Source organism: Chiroxiphia lanceolata, chromosome 6 (assembly GCF_009829145.1).
Source record: "Chiroxiphia lanceolata isolate bChiLan1 chromosome 6, bChiLan1.pri, whole genome shotgun sequence".
Lineage (NCBI taxonomy): Eukaryota > Metazoa > Chordata > Aves > Passeriformes > Pipridae > Chiroxiphia > Chiroxiphia lanceolata.
In genome coordinates this window covers 28521763-28537667 of record NC_045642.1, presented here as the reverse complement: position 1 = coordinate 28537667, position 15905 = coordinate 28521763, and the positions used below count along the sequence as shown (strand labels likewise).

The following is a 15905-nucleotide window of genomic DNA, read 5'->3' as shown; positions in this document are numbered from 1 at the left end:
AAGTCCACTTCCATCCACTAAGTCCATTTTACTCCATTCCACACACCCACAGATGACATCATGCTTTTTCAGATTTGCAAATATGTGAAGGTGTACAGACACTGATGATTTTAAAGGCTTCATAGTAGAAGTCACTTCCTATCACAGAAGAACTTAGTAATGACAAGCCTTCAGATCTTTCCAAGGTTCATGTCAGGTATTTTAAAAGAGACATTCAAGTGAAAACTGTGTGTTTTGGCTTTGTGCATCAGGAACAAGAGGAAGCCTGGGAACTGCAGAAGAGGAGACCAAGTTCTGACCTCTGAACACACTTGTCCACTTATAGAAGGGAAGCTACATGCATTCGAGGCACACTCATTGCTAGCAAAGGGGCTTTAATCCAGATTTTTCCAAAATCTGTAATTCCCTCCTTTATAACAATAGGTTTCAAAAACACAGTCATTTGGAGGTTTCCCATTTCATCATTCTGGTAAACCCACTCAAAGAGAAGGAAGTTGTGCGAAGTCTTGAAAAAATAAAAAACCACCCCACTAGTGTTTTACTTTGATGGGCTAGTCAGGAACCATGACTCCAGACCACTTGTTTGACTCAAAGGCAAAAAGTAGTTTACAGCAAAATACACAGCAGCTAATCATGATGAACCTACTGGCTAAAATACATCAGCATCCCTAAACATTATTTATTTTGGAGGTGGCAACAATAGAAAGCAAGCAATTGATTATACAGCTTCTCTACCAATTAGGAACCAACATTCATCTCCTGTGTACAACAACCAAGATTAACTGGGCTCTTCAGCCTCTCCTTAATCTTTCTCAAGCACCCAGTAATATACTCGGCACCATGTCTAGCAAACACAACAGAAGACCCAGCACCAAAACCACTTAACAGCACTCAGCAGCAGTCTCCCACACCTGCACCTGGAGGGCAAAGATGAATCCTGTTACAGAAAAACGTGTGAGCGCTCAGAGTCAGGGACCATGTTAGTACATGTTTATGCGGTGCATTGTGCAGCAAGGCCCAAATGCAGAGTGGAGCCCCTGGGCACAGGGTAGGTTTCTTCTTCTTTCTGAATTTAGGAAAAATCATACAAGATAACAAAAGTGACTCAGCTAATAAGGTTTAGGAAAGAATCATTTATCTGCTTTCTTTGTAAATACCAGTAACTTGTTACTTTGATTTCATGTTATTTTCATCTGAAAGGCAAACCTGTTATGATGGGAATGAGCTCAGCCAAAACCAAAAAAACAGGGCACTAGTGTAACTGGAAAAAGACACCAACAGTTTGAGGAGGGGAAGTGCTCAGCACGCACTATGGAATGGAAAAAAAAATTAAAATAAAAAAGAAAAAGCAAGGAAGAACACTAATTAAAGACACAATGTGGATGCAGGAGAACACACAGAGATCTCCCCCACCTCACCCCTGCCATCCGTATGACAGTGCTGCTTTGTGGAACAGAACAATAGGTACATTATACTAACCTATAATTATCCCAAGAAGAATGATAGCAAAGTCAAGGCATTACATGAACATTGGAATATTGGATACAATCCCATAAGAAGCAAGGGGGTGGAGGAGGAGCTTTAAGAAGAGATTGAAACTTTCCCAACACAGAACATCAAAGAGGCAATTTCATGTTCTCTTCACATTTATTTGGGTTTTTCTTATATTTGATGTGATGATTTAAACACAGTTCCCTTTTTCATGTATTTCTTGTCTTCTTTATGCTGCAATTGGTTCCAGCACTGCAACATCCTCCTTCAACAGCATGGTGGATTTGGCACGAGCAGGAGCTCAGCCCAGTGCTTGACTGCACCAGATGTATAAGCAGTAGGAGGCAAGAAGGGTGGATGGAGATGAATGCCAGCTCTGGATAAGGAAAAGCGAGGGCCTGGCGATTCAGTGAATGCATAATCTAGTGTTACCAAGGCACAAGGCACACCTGTGCTATCATTCCAATCAGATAGCAGGGTCTGAAATACAGGAAGCAGTGAGACACAACTCTACACCCGTTTAAAACATGCCACTTGCATTCATAGTGTTATGCAATTTTGGGGAAATACTGGAGTTGTGGGGGTTTTTGCTTCTTCTGTTTGTTTTTAAGAGATGAAATATTGCATTAGACATGGTCTTGACCCAAAGTAACAGAAAAGAGTGGAGTAACCTATCAATTCTGAAAAATCTGAATGTTCCTTCTTGATTATGTTTTTTAATACAGTAGTAAGTATGATAACCTGGTGTAAACAACTGTATCGCTTGGTCCACCGAGTGGACCATGAAGGAGTATGCAAAAAAAGCAGACTAACATAAGCACCTCTTCCTTTGGTCATTCTAGGTGAACTCTGCTTGTAGATATGACTGATTGAGCCCTGTTTCCTGCAGAGAGACTGTCCAACCATTTCAGCACACTGTGTCTCCAAATAATGATCAAAGATTTAAAAGAACTCCTAAAAAACCTGAAGATCAGCCCTTGTGGGATGTTGCCACATTGCTTGTGCTCAGCTGCAGTCACATCTGTGTGTTCCTGGTGAAACCCCACTGCCTGCAGCATGGTCAGACAAACTTCTGATGAGCTACAGGGTGGTTCTGTGCTGTAGCAAGAAAAGGCCAATGCAAACAGTTATTAAATATTAAAATTATTTACAGCCCTGTAGTGACAGGCTACGTTGCAGGGCAGCATTCGGAGTGCTGTTCCCTAATGGGATTCAGACCTCATTTAGTGTGCAACATTGGATAGGGAATACAAGAGCACCTACTTGACACGAAGCAGGATACCTCTGACCAGCCAGCTGGTAGTGTTTAACCTCTGTTAAACACTGGGCCTAGCTTGGAGCTGTTGCTGAGTCCATATAGGCCCAGAAACCATGGTTAGCGGCTGGGGGAAGGGCCAAACTTAGCACAAACCACGTGGCACTGCCAGAGTGCAGCAAACAATCAGCGGTGTCTCACCTTTGTGAGAGAAGAAATCCAGGCTCCTGCTTAGCTAAAAAGGCAAAGAGAACTGGAAAGGACTGTTTTGCATTGAGACAAAAGTTCAATTTGCCCTGTTCAAGGGAGGAGCTCCCAGGCTGGAAAGAACTTGGGACTGGGCCACTGGCTCTACAGAAGTGAGCTCTACATCTCCCGTGTGACCATCAGCCCTCTGCCTTTGCAATCAGGGCACAGCTCCTGAGCCACCCTGATGTGAGGGAACATGAGAGTGCGGCTGTGCCTGAACTCAGCAGGCAGCCTAAAAGCAGCTTTTACACACCAAAAGCCTGCAGTATCATAATTTTGGGAAAAGAAAGTAGGTGTAGCATTCTCTCTGCTTATATCCCCACTTGCAGCCCTGACTGCAGCCACAACCCAAAAGTCAGATCCCATGCTCAAGAAAATAGGAGCTTATTAAACATTCCCTCAGTCACTTTGCTAATGGATTCCTAATCCCCTCTCATTTTTTGCTGTCCCAAATAAGCAGGAAGGCGAATGGAAAGGATATGATATGTTTCTGTGCTCTATCACCAAGCAGGTGTAAGGACTCCTTACACCAAGCAGACAAAAAGACAAGAACATCTGCAAGAAAGATAAACCACTGTCTGCCTCAATTCAGCAGCGTGGGGGCCCCTCTGTTCTTGATAACAGGTGTTAATACAGGCAATGATCAAGAAGTGCTCTCAGCTGCATCAGGTTAGGAAGAAAAAAGTAGCCATAACTCCACTGACTCAGGAAGAATGGTTCCTGATGTCATGCTTCTGAAGCTGTGAGCAGAATCTGGCATACAGGCAATTGCAGAAGTAAGTTAGAGGAGACAGACATCATCCAAGACAGCCAAAACATTAGGGCATAAACGCAGCTTATTTGAAGACAATGCTGGATAGGGCAGTGCTGACCCTTTTTTTCACTCCAGAACAGATAATGTCAATATTAACAACCATTTTTATTTGGACGCTAAGTAATGGAAAACTTGCTCTTGCCATTCACACTTCTCTCACTGCAGACACCCAGCTGATCTCATAGCCCTCCTCCCTCTGCCACATCCACGACTAGCCCCTCTGAGCAGTGCAGCAACTCGTATTTCATCTGTACCACGGGCTTCATGCATTTGTAACTCTGCCCACTGAGTCTTGTCAAAAAGCTGGAAAGAACACTGGAATGAAATCTATGCAGCTCTGGGGCCTTCTGAGTGATCACAACTATGACACTTAAACCCGCTAATGTGCTAAGCATTTTTTGGCAAAGCTGGTGCGTTACTATGGTATTTTGAGAGGGGGCAGGAGGTTGAAAAGATGTCTTTCTTGGGGAGGAACAGAAGACAGGAGACAAAAAATGTAACAAAGTGGATTTATCAGCAGTCTAATATTCAGCAAACTCCTCAAACTGGCCATAACAAGGGTTACATTTCAAGGATCCAGAAACAGCTTTCCAGGACAAAAACAAACTTGTGTTCCTGCCAGAAGGATATGCAGGACTGCCTTCTGATGAGTGTCTTTTGATTTTCTAGAAGAAGTATTTTCCCTTCCTCTTGCCCTTTTCTGACTTTGGTCAAAGCAATGTCTGGTAGGTTTATTCTCATGCTTTCTATTTTTTCAGCAAAAATCACTCTATCCCCACATCCTTTTTTGACTTAAATCAGATGAGAACCCAGGAGGAAGCCAACCCTGCAGCATGACAGGCTTTGTTATGTGGAAAACCTCCTGGTCTGAAAGCGCTGACCAGCTGCTCATCATTCCTACTAAACCAGGGACTTTTGCAGCTTTTTCTGAGAAGCATAGTAAGGCATAGGGAGTCTGTCAGAGCCCCAGACAGGCATGCATCAGGATGCGCAACGCTTCTCGTCACAACTCCTCTTGTAACTTTTGTATGTTTGCTTCTCACCCACTGTGCCTGCACACATTCAAAACTTGCTCAGGGAAAACCATTAGAGTAACTGCTGTCAGGCTATCGACCTGTGGGGAAAAATACTAAAATGCTTTTTTCTGCAGTAAGGCTATGTCAGGAACTATTTCAAAACAGTGGTAACAAGGTGTTCTAAGACGGAACTATGACTTGAGTGGATGTTCTTATAAGAATCAGAACATTAAAGTGCTAAACTTATAAAGAACAGCCAGAAACAGAAACATACCAAATACAATGGTATTTGACATCCACTCCACTCACACGTGTGTAATGCTGGAAGATGGGAACATCTCTGGAACAAAACAGGTGCAGGCAGAAAGCCAGGGCTCACTCAAGTTACACTTTTGAGCAGGATATTTTTGCAAAGTAATACAGTTTGATAGTTACAATTTTGTTACGGACCATCTATTTGATCAAGAGAAGGTAAAAGTGCATTTTTTATATGACTGGTACATAAAAGGAGACAAAAGGTGTCTTCCTTGAGAAAGCTAGTTTATCGTGTGGGTCTCTTTACCCATTAACAAGGGGTAGAACAAGGGAAAATGGCCTCAAGTTGCACCAGGAGGGGTTTAGGTTGGATATTTGGAAAAAATTCCTCACTAAGAGGGTTACCAAGCACTGAAACAGGCTGCCCATAAAAGTGGTTAAGTCACGATCCCTGGAAGTATTTAAGCCCTGGCAGCCAGGAGGGCCAACCGTGTCCTGGGGGGCATCAGGCAAAGCGTCGCCAGCCGGTCAAGGGAGGGGATTGTCCCGCTCTGCTCTGCACTGGTGCGGCCTCGCCTTGAATATTGTGTGTAGTTTTGGCACCACAATATAGGAAAGATATTAAGCCATTAGAGAGTGTCCAAAGGAGGGCAACAAAGATGGTGAAGGGCCTTGAAGGGAAGCTGAATGAGGGACAGCTGAGGTCACTTCAATTGTTCAGCCTGGAGAAAAGGAGACTGAGCAAAGACCTCATTGCAGTCTACAACTCCTTGTGAGAGGAAGAGGAGGAGTAGACACTCGTCACTCTTGCAACCAGTGACAGAACCTGAATGGCCTGAAATTGTGTCAGAGGAGGTTTACATTAGACATCAGAAAAAAGTTCTTCACCCAGAGGGTGACTGGGCACTGCAACAGACTCCCCAGGGAACTGGGGACCAAGCGTGACAGAGTTCAAAAAGCATTTGGGTGACACTCTCAGGCACCTGGTGTGATTCTTGGGGATAGTGCTGTGCAGGGCTAAGGGTTAGACTCGATGATCCTTGTGGGTCCCTTCCAACTGAGCATATTCTGTAAAAAGACGTGTACATGTGGAACTTGGGTGCTGGGTTAACAGTTGGACATGATCTTAATGGTTTTTTTTCAACCTAAATGATTCTATCGTAGTCAACATTATGTTCAAGAGGTAGTTTTTGACCTAAGAATATGTTAAAATAGTAAAACAACACATAACTGATTAGTAGAATTGAAAATACACAGAAGCAAACTGAAGAGTCAATCTTCTTGTAAAACCAAGACCTTCTTTGCTTTAAGCACATTCTAGAGAACATAATGGTCTCTCTTTACCCTCTTTAACAGAGACAGATTTAAACAAAAATATTGCACATATGAACTTTTAGTGGGGAAAACCAAGAGTAAGCAGAAAGATGTCTTCTTAGCAGAGCTCCAAGGAAGCAAGAGAGGAGCAGGTAGGCCCCTTCTCCAGACCTCTGCGGACTTACATTAATGTTACTATAGTCCTCATTTGAAATAAAATTAACCACCACCTCTTTGTGCCCCTCAACATCATCAGTAAATTTTTCCTGCTGTCACTGTGACTTGTTCTTCCCCTTCTGGAGAGTCTGGAGACTAGGGTATATACTAAAAGGAAGCAAACAGTAGTAAATTTCACTACTGAGTTGTTTCAGGCAGCATCCTGCTCTTGTTCACCCAGCTGAGAGGCTGCTAAATCAATTGCTTTATACCATCTCCCTATCATGCAGGTGCAGGTGCTACCTGATATAATCTACTCAAGGGTAGAGTCAGTGAAAGACAACACTGCCACTTACATAGGGACTAATATGCAACACTGGAGGCTGCTGAGCCCTGTTTTTCATCACTGAAGGCTGCAGGCAAGAATGTGCAGCACAAACCCAGTATTACGAAGCTGCAGTCCCGATTTCTGAAGAAAGGTCTGCAGCAGGCCAGAGAAACTTGCACACTCCCAGCCAAGTGTAAATGGTGCAAACTTTCTTGGTCAGCACAGGCATCTGGTTACAGTCTAAAACACTGCCTATCTTTATGAACCTCCCCTCCTGAGGGCCTTACTGAATTAAACCCCACAGGAGCCTCTTGAGGGACTTATCTGCACTTCTGCTGATAGAGGAGCTAAAGGCATGGGGAGGACATGAACCGTCTCCAAGCACAGGACCTGCTACATTAACTTCAACACCTGCACTATTTTAATCAACCAGACATGCTTTATCTCCTTCCCTGCCTACTACGTGGCCATTCTGTGCCACAGTCCCACAATCAGTTAAGCCAGCAGTAGCTAGCACTGACCTTAAGATGTCTTCTACCCTTCTCTTGCCACTGTTCTTACCATGTGACTGCTTTCGTCCTTATACCAGCACAAGCTCTCACACAATTACTAAATGTAAAAGAATGATGTAAAAATGAAATAAAATATTTTAATTGCAATTGGTTCTCTGGCCTGAACCACTTCATGTCGGGTACAAGAAAATGTTGGAACATATAGTCAGGAACCACTGGAGGACAAGACTGCAATACCGGCCTAAACCAATTAAGGGCCTTCACCATTGGTCAGTAAATCCTACACATCCTGCACTGATCCAATCATTTTTTTTCATATTTTGAAAGAGATGGAAGCAAGGAGATTTTGTGAGTTGTCTCTGAAGGATTTTCACCCTCACTCTCAGAAGTCATTAACTTGCTAATTCAGTCTTGTTTTATTCTGTTAGCACCTTCAAAGTTTCTGCCATCTATGCTGCAAAATAAGTGTGATCATACAGACACTCAGAAGAGGACAAGACAGTTTTTCCAGGAACAGACTAGTCCATGTTAGCGTGCCCACCACCCTTCCATGAGGCCACAAAGTTCAACTTTTTTTCTTATAGCGCTGTTACTCTACCCCTCTTCTCTCATTCTGCACTACCAACCACACATCCATCCTTCTATCAACTCTGTCCATTTTCTCTGTTTGGTATGCAAGCAAGTTATTAACATAATTTCAAGAGCAAATAAAACACATGGCAAGATCTCTCATTAAGAGATTACCCTTGACAGAAGCCCAAATGTGGTTCCCGATTCACCTAGATAATATTGTGAAGGTGCACCAATAAAAAAGCCTCCAAAGAAGAAAGAGGAAGTGTTTAGTGAGAGCATCACCTGAGAGACAGCACAGAAATTCTATCCAAACAGATAGTCTGCATGCTACTATAAGCCACCCTGTCAACAGGAAGCTCAATTACTTTTGTGCATTTGTCAACATATCAGCAAAAAAGCATTTCTCTTTCAAAAAGAACCATTCATAAGAAACAGGCATAACCCTTGTGATATTACTCACACTGGATGCACCATAGCAGAGTATGGTGGAGCTTGAACTCTGCATGTGCTTTGACTTTTTACCCCCTCTGTCCTCCTTTGCATACTACAGAAACCCATTGTACTAAATCACAGTGGTGATTCAGAAAGAAATATTTATAAATGGTGTATTCCATTTCAATTAATGCTACTGGCAGTGGAGACTATGTAGGCAAAACAAGACTTATACAAAAAACTATGAAGGGAAATGCCTTTGTCACATGTCCTCTGAGTGCCACCATGGTACATGGAGAGTCTTGTCACTTCCCACTTCATCCCCAAGGCCTCAGACAGAAGCTACCACCATTGCCACTAGCCAAGGGCCTTGTGCAAGCATTCCCTAACCTTTATCAGCTGAGACAAACTCAAGTAAAGAGACCTACTGCTTAAATGATATTTATGTTAATCCAAATTACTTTTTAAAGAGATATCTAAAAGGAGGAGCTTAGTGGCACACCAAGGGGACATTAACTTTCAGCAGAGAGGCAAAGACAAGCTGAAAGGACAACTGCTTCAGCTACACAACTGCAGCTCAGAGTACGCGCATATATTGCCTTGGTCTACAGCCATCCAGAGTGATGCAGATAACTACAGAGTCACATGTTCGGGTCAAGTCTAATGAGTTCAGCTTTTCATCAAGCTATGATATGTAAACAGTGTGTCTATAAATAAATAAATATGCCTCTCCAATGCTCTTGGTAGCCTCAACAATCTTCTGTGATACGTTAAAACAAACAAACAGAAAATTTGCTGCTTCTGGACCAGCTCACACTGCATCCACTACAACCACCAAGTACACCAAATACTTGGTGATATCTCAAGTATGTAACCAGTGGGAGCATCTCAGAACAACCTCTAACTACCAAAGCCCCATTGACTCAAGAAATAAATCTGAATCTCCTGGGATGCTCTGCAATTTAAAAAAATCCCAGGCAGTATGGAGTGCATAGCTGGTACTTCATGAAGCAGTGCTCTGCCCTCAGTGAGTCATTGTTGAATCAAAGCCCAAATTTGATGTTAATGGAACACTGTGTGGATGCAAAATGGCTCTGAGGTGAAGGTCCTGACAGACCATGATTGCTTGAGATCCTATAGAAATTGTCATATGAGTAAAATGTACACCAGGGGCAGACCACACTCCACTAAAACTCAGCAGTCAATTTGACCTCATGAAAACAAAAGGCAAACTTATTCCTATAGGGAGAAGGAAGAGGAGCTGCGTGATGATTTTGTAATGCTCATGCTACGCTGTGAACTCTCCTGGGAAAAGCACTTGCCTTCTGTTCCATCCACAAGAAAAACCTCTCTACAGTGGGGTGGGAAGGCTGGAAGTCTCTTGTAACAAAGCTTCCAGTAAAAGGAACACAACCAACTTCAAAGTTCACATTCTTATCAAAAGGTTTTTAACCTCCTATTAACATAAGTCATACTGAAGGTCATAGTACAGAAGACACTAGGAAACAAAAAGCTAATGCTCCTCTGTTTGCCTGCACTGCAGTTTTGAGAATTTCTTGCTTATATTTGATATCACCATTTTTCACACCTTTCATACAGAACAGATGAGAAAAAAAGCATATGAAAAAGAAAAGAAAGAAAAAACAATTAAAAACAAATATAAGACAAATCTAATACCTGAGTCTTCCAACTTTGAATTTCATGCTATTAGTCCCTTTAATGCCTCCAATTCAGAGTACTTTTCCATCTTCTTCCTCCAAAACTTGTACAGCCAGAAACAGACAACATATTTCCATGTTGTAACCATCCTTATAAATATTTCATAACGTACATATACTCATACTTGAATAACCCTAGGAAATCCTTAACTAAATTTTTAGCCTATAGATAGCTCTGTGAACTAAAATAAACAGCCTCCTCTCAAACACCTGCAATTGGGGCAGGCACACAAAGCTGGCTAATCATTTCAGGACTAATTCACTTCTTTGGGAGCTTTTATTACAGCTCTCTAGCCAGCCACCTTGGAATCTCACTAGCAACTCTTTTCAGTTGTGATTTGGACACAAACTGCCTAGTCTGGCACAACTGAGCTAAGATTCCACTTGAGCACAGCCCTGCTCTGGGAGAGCAGAAACGTCTGCCTTTCCAGCAGGCTCACTATCCCGCAAGAGCACTTTTGTCTACTTTGGCTATTCTGTTCCTTTTTGCAAGCTGGAATGTGAAAGAAATAGAGGAGGAAATTTTTACTTTTCAGAAATTTTTCATCCAAGATGGTTCAATTCTAGTAAGGACTCAAGTTGCTTCTTATTAAAGCTGAACTTATTTTGGTATTCTTTTTAAAGATTCTTACATCAGATTCTCCTGATATATGGTACAAAAACGAGAATTTGTACAACTGCCTCTGAATGTAACTATTGTTCTTACTGTTTATACTGGTGGGACAAGTGAAGAGTGAACACACAGTTGTACTTTATCGGTTCGATGATAAAGTACCATCAACTGGTGCAGGTCAACATACACCTTCACCATCATATTTTTCTCTACCTGGTTCATAGATAACTATGAAGATCCATTAACAAAAATATTACTGGCAAGTAATACCATCCTTGTGAAGTATGAAAAGTCACATTTCTGAGACATTTAAATCCGTAATGAAGAATAACAAATTTCATGTTTCTTAGCCACGTTCTGAAATAAAGGGCAAGGGGGAAAACCAGATAGAAATACTTCGAGAGAATTTAATAAAACTTGCATCCTCACATACTGTCTTGGGAGTCTAAATCCAGTCAATAGTGGTCAGATAATGATACCATGAGCACCTGTACAACAGTAAGCCTACTTCTTGAGGACCACATGTGCCAAAAACATTTCTGAAGAGTAGGTTACCTAAGGAGATTTTACCAATTTCTTCTGTGCTTAGAAGTCCTCATTTAGCATCAGCTGCAATGGTGGTGGCACCACCATATCAGAGGTTATTGACCCAGTTTTGTTGAAGAAGGTTTCCAATTTTCATCAAACAAAAGAAACTGGGTTAGCTTAACAAGTTTAAATTGTTGGTCATAGCTAAACCAACTGATGTCACCTAAAATGAAAGCACACAAACTGCTCTGCTAGGACGCTGTGGCAGCAGTAATTTCTGGAAGCAAGGAAGTCACAAACACCTTAGAATTGCAACATCACTCATCAAAAGGTGTCTATTTCTGGACTGACTACATTGGTTAAAATGTACATGTTTAACACTATGTCTTCCTATATGGATTTATTTTGCTTTAGATAAGTAATATATTGATTTACCTGAAATCAACTTCTTACCAATTTACTCTCTAGCTGACAGAATAAAAGGAATCCCATTATCTCACATATTTAAGGCCTAGTAATGGTGCAGATTGGCAGGACAGCCTGTGGGAAGGCTTCCATTCCTGATGACAATATTGGACAAGCTCATCAGGAAGGAGATTTAAGTCAGCAGATCTGTAAATCTAGCAATAAGAACTAACTTTAGTTAAATCTATTTAAATGGGGAGAGAAAAAACCTACATGGCTACTACAAGCCTGTAGTAGTTATCTCATTTGTCCTAATGAAGACCTTACCTCTGATGTGGAAAGCATTTACAGGGCCACAGAGTACAAGATATTCTAATGACAAATCTAATGATAAATGTTTGAGTCATTACTTTCTAATTTGTTTCTGATGTAATTCCCGTGAAATAAGAGTTATGCTAAAGATGAACTCTCTAGTTAAATATTGTTTGGAAAAAATACCATTTTACAGGAACAAAACAAAAATAAATTTCACAGAGTATAATTGTCAGGTATCTTTTCTAGCAGAAAAACAAGATTCTAGAGAAATTAAAGTGGCAGCTAACCTTAGGAAAAAAATCAAGGTACATGTTAAGACTTTAGCACTTGCTTTGCAGAATATCAGTTTTACTTGTTGTATTAGCTAAAAATACTAGGTGGGAGCACTCTAACTGAGCTACATACTTCAGAACATTAGTTTTCGCCCCTTGCAAAAAAAGCAACACCTGTTCCTAAGAGTTACATGAATGGATCAGTGACTGTTCAGAAGTGACTGAAACAATAACCAAGCCTGTGTTTTGCATTTGCTTTAATTCCCACAATGGCCATTCTTATCCTTGGCTCAGACATGCTCTGGAGTTTGTGACTGGCTCTTGCTAAAACTCTGGTCTCCCACACAGCAGGACATCCCGGCCTGGTTTAGAATTTTTACTTAGTCCTGTGATACCTTTTGTTTCAGTGCAGATCCTAAGGGCAGTGAGTGAAGCTGTCTCTCAGGTACATGAGCCCATCACATGGAGATACAAATTCCCAATCAGTCATCAAATGCTTCAACCATTATCCTTACAGGACAGCATACGGCAGAGGGTCTTCCAGCTGTAGATCCCCAACTTCCATTTCCCACTATTCACATGAGTATCATGTGTAAGCTTACGCTTACAAGGGATGTTCTGAGATTCCTGCCTGAAGCTTCTTCCCACCATTATTTCTTAGATTACACAAGCCACTCACTCAAGGGTTAACGTGTAACTGTGAAGTAATTTGTTTAAATACATATTTCTTTGGCCAGCTTTGTGCTGTGCCCTGTCATTCAGGAAAGCCACATTAGATTCCCATCCCAGGATTTTTTGTTCAGTTTTTCTTTCCTCTCTGGAGTGACAGGCTAGTTAAGGAGTGACAGAGACTGTCTCAAAAGAGTCCCATTCAAATATCAAAGCAACGGATGCAGCAAGACAGACAGACCTTCATTGCAAGCTGATGCAGCTCTCTCCCAGTGCACCATGCCACCACTGGCTCATCACATGACATGAAAGAGACTCTGGTTTTCTTTTATCACATCTCTAAACCAAGAGAACTGTGCAAGTTGTAGGAATTAAACCAGTGAAATCCAGGAGCAAGAGGAGGATCAGGTCTTTGGTGTTTTAAAGTGAACCTTTAACAGAGAAAGAAAAAGGAGGGGGGGAAGTAATCTCACATGTGTCGGAGAGGAATGTTGGCTTTGTTTAGGCAGTGACTTCAGCAAGAATGAAATTAGCTTGTGATAGCTGCAAAATACATTCTAATCCATCGTGCCATTTTTATCAGCGGTATCAGAGTTTGATGTAACTGGAATACATTACTCTGTATCTCAGGAAGGGCACAGGCCACTTATTAGTGAACAAGGGGATGAGTGGCAGAGTCATGCAGCTCCCCAGAAACAGCCTGCTTTGCTCCCCACCTCCGGTCTGAGCTTCAGCTGTAGAAAGCACTTCTTGCCTTTTTCATTTCAGCCATAACGACCACTCAGTACATCATTAGGACTGACTGGACCAAACCCAAGGCTCTCTACAAAATCACAGCAACTCCAAAACATTATGTCAGTGGGATGGCTCAGGCCTTTAAGGATTCACCTGAGATGGTATATAGGAGACTGTACATAGTACTGTCAGAAAAAGCACAGGATCACTGTTTGTCCTCTCTCATAACATAGAATGAGGGTGAATATTTGCTGAAGACCATGCTGAGGTTAGTTCTGTGTGTACAGTTTCAAAAGAAAATTACATCTGCCCATACAAAGAATTTTAAGGATGTGTATCCCTCAGCCTGGCATGGATACAAAGGTGATGAACAAAATGTTGCTCCACAGGCTTCTGTTCTGTACCTTACTGCGGTCATTGCACATTAGAGAGTGAAGCTAGACTTTCCACTGAGATCCTGACCACTGCCCAGAGGTTTCCTGTTTGGTACCATGAGAAGGTGATTTATTTATTTATTATTATTATTTTTAATTTGCTTAAACTGGGTACAATTTTCAGAAGACTACATCTTCTCCTTGAATTACTACATTTGCGAAAGGCCATGGGTGGGCATGCCACATTAAGGAGAAATGAAACAGAAAGAGTCTGGTGTGAAGAATTTACAATCTAAATTAAGCATAGCATAGCAAGGGTGACAAAAACCAGCAGCACGGAAGGACACATGCCACAACAGCGAGAGCCCACAGGATCTGTTCAGCAGGCATAATAAACTTAATGATTCTTTTTCTTGTGTTACTTCACTCCCCACTTCCCCCCCATTCATAATATTTAAATCTGTAGACAGTGAACTCAGTTTTCATCTCAGCATTGCAAATGGCAACATTTCAAATGACTTCAGTAGCATCAGGATTTGGCTTCATATCTGGCATAAAAGACCAGGGTGGAGAACAGCAAAGGAAGGCCTGTCTAAACGGAGGGGATTTTGTGAGTGGTTTGGAGGAAAGTTGAGCAGCACAATGCACAGGGTCCGAGAGGCATTGTTATATGATATGCAAAAACGCATGGAGACATTTGTGGCAGGAGAGTGCTGGAACAACTCAGCAAGCTGAATTAGAAGAAAAGCTGGCATGAGAAATAAAGCATTCGGACACAGGAGGTGAAATTCCAGTCCTGATTTCACCTATATAAAACCACTGACTTAATTGCAAAGAGGAAAGAATATGATTGAAAAGAATCAGGTTGGGAGAGAGCAATGCAGTGCATTGAAGACAGGGATGTGGTGTTAGAGTCAGAGAACTAGTCCAAAAAACATCACAGGGAGTCTGCGAGGAAGGAGCATGAGACACTGACAGCCCTGGGGAGAGGAAGATGTGTTTCAGCAATCATCCTGTTGTACTTATATAATACAAGAGAGGAGGAGGTCCAAAGGATGAGAAGAGAGGCACTAAAGAATTGACTATTTAAAATGGCAATTAGCAATGCTTCAGCCTCTAAATTGAAACAGAAAGCAATAGAATGACCTTTGTTTTATGTAAAGAGTCAGCATTTCTGCTTCAAAAAATTGTAAGTACAATCAAAATCGGAGGGTGTTTACAAAGATAAATGTGTGATGGGTAGATATCTGTAGGAATGCAAAATAATATACCTTATAACAGTAATGAAAAGTAATATTCCCCAAGCTGCAGGGAGTTTCAAACCAAAGATCTTTGAGACAGGTTGGAAGGGGAGGTGGAAGAGCACAACAAAAAGAAATATAATCCTAATAGGATCTTAAAAGTCATAAACAAAAGACAATAATCAACTGTGTGTTCTCTTCTCCAAATATACCACAGGGAGTTTCCATGATACAGTGGAGGCATCAGAGAAGAGACCTCAGCTGTATCAAGAGCCACTATGGGAATTAGCACCATCTGCTCCCCAAAGCAGAGAAGGAGGGGAAAGGGGAAGGGATGGGCAATGCTTGCTGAAAGTTGGTAACAAACCACATCTCTACCCTGCAGAAATGTCAGAATGTCAGCAGCAGCACTGTGGAAAAAAATAGGCAAACAAATATTTTGTAGAATCATGGAACGGTTTGGGTTGGAAGGGACCTTAAAGACTATCTAGTTCCAACTCCCCTGCCATGAGCAGGGGGCATCAGTCCCAACATATAAATGCTAAAAGTAAAATAAAATATACATGGTGGTGATAGGGAATAAAGAAGGAGAATGATCCCAGTTGTTTCCTTGTGTACCCTGGCACACTTCCAGCAAAGT

General features: G+C 41.7%; 1 protein-coding gene across 10 annotated transcripts in view; it reads right to left on the bottom strand.

The window, feature by feature from the left end:
- The window catches only part of DPF3 (double PHD fingers 3), a 158631-nt gene that overhangs the window by 108703 nt on the left and 34023 nt on the right, over positions 1-15905 (bottom strand). The window contains exon 1 of one of the 10 annotated variants that reach the window (XM_032690232.1): positions 11708-11722. The exons of the other annotated variants lie outside the window; for them this stretch is intronic. The gene's annotated coding sequence lies outside the window, so the exon portion shown is untranslated. Of the gene's footprint in view, positions 1-11707; positions 11723-15905 lie in introns of those variants that run through there. 10 annotated transcript variants of the gene reach the window in all.